Here is a 7,260-nt window from a genome sequence, read left to right as displayed (position 1 = left end):
GCAAGAACCGACAGCTGATTAGCCGTGCTGTGACAGAGCATCTGGAACGTTTTTACTAAGAGGATGGGAAGTAGCCACTGACAATGGTGACACCCTACATACAGCTTGCCGTAGACGGGCTTTACAAACAATTGAGTTAAATATTACATTGCAGAAATTCAGAGAACAAAGCATCTCCAAAACTCCAACATATTCCCCATTACTGCATTACAAGTAATTAATTCTCGCTCTTTTATTTTTCTAATAATTCCAACTGATAACTTTAATTGACATCCTGACTAAGAATAATAAAATAAATATAGCTTGCTTCAAACCAATAATCTCCGTGGGATCAACCTTTACTCACGTAAGGTATTACTTGGACGACCCAGTGCACTTGCTGGTTAGTTGTACGGATTACAAATTCGTGCACCAGAGCTCCTCAACCCCAACCATGGGATCTAGAGACTCATGCCGTAGAAGATACAATAAGAAATGTGTAATGTGTCATGAGGTCCAGATACAATGTCAAAAGATCCTATTTATAGTGAACTAGTAACCTAGGATATACAGAAATGAGTAAATGACGTAAAAATATACTTCCGGGATCCGCTTGGTGTGTGCTTGGGCTGAGCATTGAAGCTTTCATGTGTAGAGACTTTTCCTGGAGTTAAACGCGAGCTTTTGTGCCAGTTTGGGCGTTTAACTCCAACTTTTGTGCCAGTTCCGGCGTTAAACGCCGGGAATTCTGAAGCTGATTTGCAACGCCGATTTGGGCCATCAAATCTCGTGCAAATTATGGACTATTATATATTGTTGGAAAGCCCCGGATGTCTACTTTCTAACGCAATTTAGGGCGCGCCAATTGGATTTCTGTAGCTCCAGAAAATCCACTTTGAATGCAGCGAGGTCAGAATCCAACAGCATCTGCAGTCCTTTTTCAGCCTCTAAATCAGATTTTTGCTCAGGTCCCTCAATTTCAGCCAGAAATTACTTGAAATCACAGAAAAACACACAAACTCATAGTAAAGCCCAGAAAAGTGAATTTTAAATAAAAACTCATAAAAACATACTAAAAACTAACTAAAATGTACTAAAAACATACTAGAAATAGTGCCAAAAAGCGTATAAATTATCCGCTCATCACTTTCTTTCCATCCTCTGAGCCATTCCTGCCCTGTAATCTCTGAAATCACTTAACACACATATCAAAGCATCTAATGGTAAAATAAGAGAGGATTAATATTAGCAAATATAAGGCCAAAGAAGCATGTTTTCAATCATAGCACGAAATCAGGAAGGAGAATGTAAACTCATGCAATTGGTATGAATAAGTGTACGAAAGATTGATAAAATCCACTCAATTTAGCACAATATAAACCATAAAATAGTGGTTTATCAATGCACCTTTGGAATATTGCAAGTGCATTGCACAGTCCAAAGGGCATTATCCTATAAGCGAAAACACCGTATGGACAAGTAAATGAAGTTTTCTCCTAGTCCTTGGGGTCTACAACTATTTGGTTGTAACCCGAATAACCGTCTAGAAAGCAATAGTATTCATGTCGGGCCAATCTTTCAAGCATCTGATCCATGAACGGTAAGGGGAAGTGATCCTTCCTGGTGGCTTCATTAAGCTTCCTGTAGTCAATACACATGCGCCAGCCAGTCGCTGTTCTTGTTAGTATCAATTCATTCTTCTTATTTGGTACAATAGTGACCCCTCCTTTCTTAGGAACTACTTGCACAGGGCTTATCCAAGGGCTATCTGAGATGGGGTAAATCACCCCTGCTTGCCACAACTTCAGCACTTCTTTTTGGACTACTTCATTCATGGTTGGATTCAGCCTTCTTTGTTGTTGTCTTGAGGGCTTAGCACCTTCTTCAAGTAGGATCTTGTGCATGCACATTGAAGGACTGATTCCTTTTAAGTCTGTAAGTGTCCAGCCTATAGCATCCTTGTGTTGTTTCAGCACTTGGATAAGCTCCTCTTCTTGCTCCTTACTCAAGCTTGAATTGATGATCACTGGGTAAGTGTTGTTGTCACCCAAATATGCATATTTCAAGCTTGGTGGTAAGGTTTTCAGCTCTAGTTTAGGTGCTTCTACTTCCTTATTATATTTGTGGTTCAACATGATTGAATTCTCCATGGTTTCTTGTGGTAGTTCTCCACTTGATGCTTGTTGTTCTAGCTCCATAATTCCTTCACATTGTTCTTCTTCCAAAACCTCTTGAACTATCTGTTCTATGGTGTCTACCATCATGCATTCTCCTATGGATTCCTTGGGGTAACTCATTGCCTTAAAGACATTGAAGACCATCTTCTGTTCATGCAATCTCAAGACTAGTTCTCCTTTTTGCACATCGATGATGGCTCCAGCAGTAGCTAGGAATGGCCTTCCTAGGATGATTGAGGTGTTGGCCTCTTCTTCCATATCCAGCACAACAAAGTCAGCTGGAAAAATGAATTCTCCCACCTTTACCAACAAGTCCTCCACTACCCCATGTGGAAACTTGAATGTTCTGTCGGCCAATTGGAGTGCCATTCTTATTGGCTTGGCTTCCTAAATCCTCATCCTCCTCATCATGGTTAGGGACATGAGATTGATGCTAGCTCCCAGATCACACAAGGCTTTCTCAATATTCATATCCCTAATGATGCAGGGGATTTAGAAACTCCCTGGGTCTTTCATTTTCTGAGGGAGCTTCTTTTGTATGATTGCACTACACTCCTCAGTTAGCACTATGGTCTCTTTTTCTTCCGAGTTTATTTTTCTTGTCATGAGTTCCTTCTAAAATTTGGCATAAAGTGGCATTTTCTCCAATGCTTCAGCAAATGGTATGTTGATTTGGAGCTTTTTGAAGATCTCTAAGAATCTAGAGAACTAGCTATCCTTCCTATCTTTTCTCAGCCTCTGAGGATATGGTGCCTTTGGCACATAAGGATTCAAGATTGGCTTTGGTGAGGATGGGGCAGGGATCTCTTCTTTATTGTTGTTTCCATACTTCTCTATAGCTTCTTCTTCATGGTTACCCTGACTCGGGGTTGCTTCTTCTATAACTTTCCTACTTCTAAGTGTGATGGCCTTGCACTCCCCTCTTGGGTTGGCCATGGTATCATTGGGAAATATATGTGTGGGCATTGGGATTTGCTTGGATAAAATCCCTACTTGTGCTTCCAGCTTTGAGATTGTTGTGCCTTGATTCATCAGATTTGATCTGTATTCTTCTTGATTGGCGTCTATCTTTCTTTCAGCCTGTGTTTGTCTCTCCAAGAGGGTGGAGATGGCTCCTGTAAGCTGCGATGATAGTTGTGCTATTGTACCCTCTACTCTCTCAAAGTTGCTCTTGATTTCACATGGTTGCATGGTTGAGGTTGATGTGTCTTGATGATTGTTGTTGTGTGTTTGCTAGGTGGAATGGTATGATATGTTTTGTTAATTGTGGTAGGGTCTATTGTTGCCTGATTGATGGTTGGGGTTGTGAGTGTTGTATTGGTTGGATGGGTAAGGTTTGTTGTGATCTTGGTTGTGGCTCTGTTTGTTCTCCCACCCAAAATTTGGGTCGTTCTTCCAACCTGGGTTATATGTCTTGGAGTTGGGATCATATGGTGGTCTAGAATTGTTCACATAGTTGGCTTGTTCCCATTCACATTCAACTTCTGGTGCATCTCCTTCTTGTTGAGGGGCTTGGACTTGAATAGCTGAGACTTGATTGTTCTCTATCTTCTTGGTCAAGACTGCTAGTTGTGCAGTGATCACTTTGTTTTGGGATAACAGGAAATCCATTGAATTGAGCTCCATTACTCCTCTCCTTTGAGCTCTTTCTAAAGCATAAAAGTACTCATTTTCAGCTACCATTTCAATGAAGTATATGGCTTCTTCAATGGTCTTCTTCTTATTGAGTGATCCTCCTGAAGAATGATCTACTGCTTGCTTTGACTCATATGACAGTCCTTCATGGAAGATGTATAGTTGCACCCACTCATTGAACATATCTGGTGGGCATTTTCTTGTCACATCTTTGAACCTCTCCCAGGCCTCATAGAGTGTTTCACCATCTTGCTGTCTGAAAATTTGCACCTCAGCTCTTAGCCTGTTGACTCTCTGTGGAGGGTAAAATCTTGCTAGAAATTTTTTTACAACATCATTCCATGTAGTTAAGCTCTCCTTGGAAAATGCTTCCAACCACTTTGCTGCCTTATCTTTGAGTGGGAAAGGGAACAAAAATAGCTTGTAGGTGTTAGGACGTACACCATTGGACTTTACAGTATCACAGATCCTCAAGAATATAGTGAGATATTGGTTTGGGTCCTCCTGGGCACCTCCTCCATATGAACAATTATTCTGCACAAGTATGATGAGTTGAGGTTTCAACTCAAAGTTGTTGGCATGAATTGTTGGTCTCAGGATGCTGCTGCCACAGTTTCTTGGATTTGGGTTGATGTAGGAGCCTAAGACTCTCCTCTCTTGCCCAACATGATTGCCAGCATCTCCTCCAACATTGTCCTGCACTTCATCTTCCATGGTGGTTCCTAGATCTTCTTCCACTACTTCATCTTCCCTTCTCAGTTTAAGGAAAGTCCTCTCAAGTTTGCTATCAAAAGAGGATGAAGTTTCTCCCCTTCTACCTGTCATACATTCAACAAACAGCAAATAGAGGACAAGTGAAAGAATCACCTTAGTTAAGATTAGTGGTTAACTTGGTTGATGCAATTAATCAATCAGTTAGAAGAATGGAAATATGGATAATGGATAACTAAAATGACCTCAGCAAAAAGACAGAAATTAGAATGGCAGAAGAAATTAAAGAACAACAACAATAACAAAGCCTTGTCCCACTAAGTGGGGTCGGCTACATGAATCAAACGACACCATTGTGCTCTGTTATGTATCATGTCTACAGAGAGACTGTTTACATGTAGATCTCGTTTGACCACCTCATGGATGGTCTTCTTAGGTCTTCCTCTACCTTTCGCCCTTTGACCATCTTCCATTTCATCCACCCTCCTGACTGGATGTTCTATTGGTCTTCTTCTCACATGTCCAAACCACCTGAGATGCGATTCAACCATCTTTTCCACAATGGGTGCTACTCCGATTCTCTCCCTTATATCTTCATTCCTTATTTTATCCAATCGCGTATGACCACTCATCGATCTCAACATCTTCATCTCTGCCACATTCAGCTTATGTTCGCGCTCCCCTTTAGCCGACCAACAACCTGTACCATACAGCATAGCCAGTCTTATAGCGGTGCGATAGAATTTACCTTTAAGTTTTAGAGGCACTTTTTTGTCGCATATAAAACCAGATGCACTCCGCCATTTTGACCAACCTGCTTAGATCCTATGATTTACATCCTGTTCAATCTCTCCATTATCCTGTATGATGCACCTAAGATACTTAAAACTTTTAACTTTTCGTAGGATGTTTTCTCCAATCTTCACCTTTATATTGGGGTTTTCCCTTCTTAGACTGAACTTACATTCTATATATTCCGTCTTGCTACGGCTTATGCGCAGACCATACACTTCTAAAGCTTCTCTCTATAACTCCAAATTCTTATTTAGGTCTTCCCTTGACTCTCCCAAAAGGACGATATCATCGGCAAAAAGCATGCACCATGGCACAGGCTCTTGGATGTGCTCTGTGAGTACTTCCAAGAATAATGTGAAAAGGTATAGACTTAAGGATGATCCCTGGTGCAATCCTATACCAATAGGGAATTCCCCTGTCACACTACCTTGAGTCTTCACACTAGTTGTGGCCCCATCATACATGTCTTTAATTGCCTGAATATATGCGATCCTTACTCTCCTCTTTTCTAAAACCTTCCATAAATCCAAATTGGTTCTCTGTTACTTGTGTCTCTTTTCTCAACCTCCGTTCTATCACCCTTTCCCATAACTTCATAGTATGACTCATAAGCTTAATCCCTCTATAATTTCCGCAACTTTATATATCCCCATTATTCTTGTAGATAGGTACCAATGTGCTCTTTCTCCACTCATCAAGCATCTTCTTTGACCTTAAAATCTCATTAAAAAGCTTGGTTAACCAGTTGATGCCTTTTTCTCCAAGACCCTTCCAAACCTCAATTGGGAAATTATCAGGTCCTACTGCCCTGCCATTTTTCATCTGCTTTATAGCCTCTTTTGCCTCGACGTCTCGAATCCTTCGATAGTAGTCAAAGTTTTGATCTTCTTCCCTTGTGCATAATCGACCAAGGCTCGGAAGAGTCTTCTATCCCTCATTAAATAACTCGTAGAAGTAGCTCTTCCACCTTTCATTAATCTTCTCCTCTTGAGGCAACACCTCTCCATCCTTATCCTTTATGAACTTAACCTGATCTAAATCTCTCGTTCTTCTTTCTCGGCTCTTTGTGATTCTATATATACCTTTTTCTCCCTCTTTCGTGCCCAAAGACTGGTAGAGACCCTCATATGCTCTTGTTCTTTTGCTTCACTTACAGCCACTTTTTTCTCTTTCTTAGCCGCCTTATATTTTTCCCAGTTATCTGCATTGCAGCATAAAGACCACACTTTAAAGCATTCCCTTTTTATCTTTATCTTTTCTTGTATACTCGCATTCCACCACCAGGACTCCTTGTCTCTTGGTCATATTCCTTTAGATTCACCAAAAATTTCTTTTGCTGTTCTTCTAATAACTTCTGCCATCTCCCTCCACATCTCTTCCGCGCTTCCATTCCTATCGCACTTTGCCTCTTCTCCTACCCGACTTAGGAAGCTTCTTTGTTCCTTACCTTTCATCCGCCACTACCTCGTCCTCGGGTTCTTCGTATGATGTCTTTTCCTCAACTTTTGCTCAACACAAAAATCCATGACGAGCACGCTATGTTGTGTTGTCAAACTCTCCCGGGATAATTTCACAGTTAATGCAAAATTTCCGGTCGACTCTCCTCAACAAGAAGAAGTCGATTTGAGAGCTTGTCATGCCACTCTTATAGGTTATAAGATGTTCGTCTCTCTTTTTAAAACACGTATTTGCAATGAAAAGATCAAAGGTTGAGGAAAAGTCCAAAATAGTTTTACCCTCGGCATTGATCACCTCGAAACCATGGGCTCCGTGAATACTCCCATATCCAGTCACTTCTCTCCCAACATGGCCATTTAAATCTCCTCCTAAGAAAATCTTATCTCCCAAAGGTATGCCTTGAACCAAACTCTCTGGATCCTCCCAAAACCTTATATTGTGTTGTTCGTCCGAACCCACTTGCGGTGCATAGGCGCTAATCACATGGAAAGCACCTCCCTCCACC

General features: G+C 41.1%; 1 non-coding gene across 1 annotated transcript; it reads left to right on the top strand.

Annotated features, from left to right (window-relative positions):
• The first annotated feature begins 3,969 nt into the window (after positions 1 to 3,969).
• Positions 3,970 to 4,076, top strand: LOC112719337 (small nucleolar RNA R71). Its single transcript, XR_003161642.1, has one exon. It is a non-coding gene; the product is annotated as a small nucleolar RNA R71 (small nucleolar RNA).
• Positions 4,077 to 7,260: the final 3,184 nt, after the last annotated feature.

The sequence above is a fragment of the Arachis hypogaea genome, chromosome 10 (genome assembly GCF_003086295.3).
Source record: "Arachis hypogaea cultivar Tifrunner chromosome 10, arahy.Tifrunner.gnm2.J5K5, whole genome shotgun sequence".
NCBI lineage: Eukaryota > Viridiplantae > Streptophyta > Magnoliopsida > Fabales > Fabaceae > Arachis > Arachis hypogaea.
The sequence above is the reverse complement of the archived record's forward strand: the minus strand, read 5'-3'. Positions and strand labels throughout refer to the sequence as shown.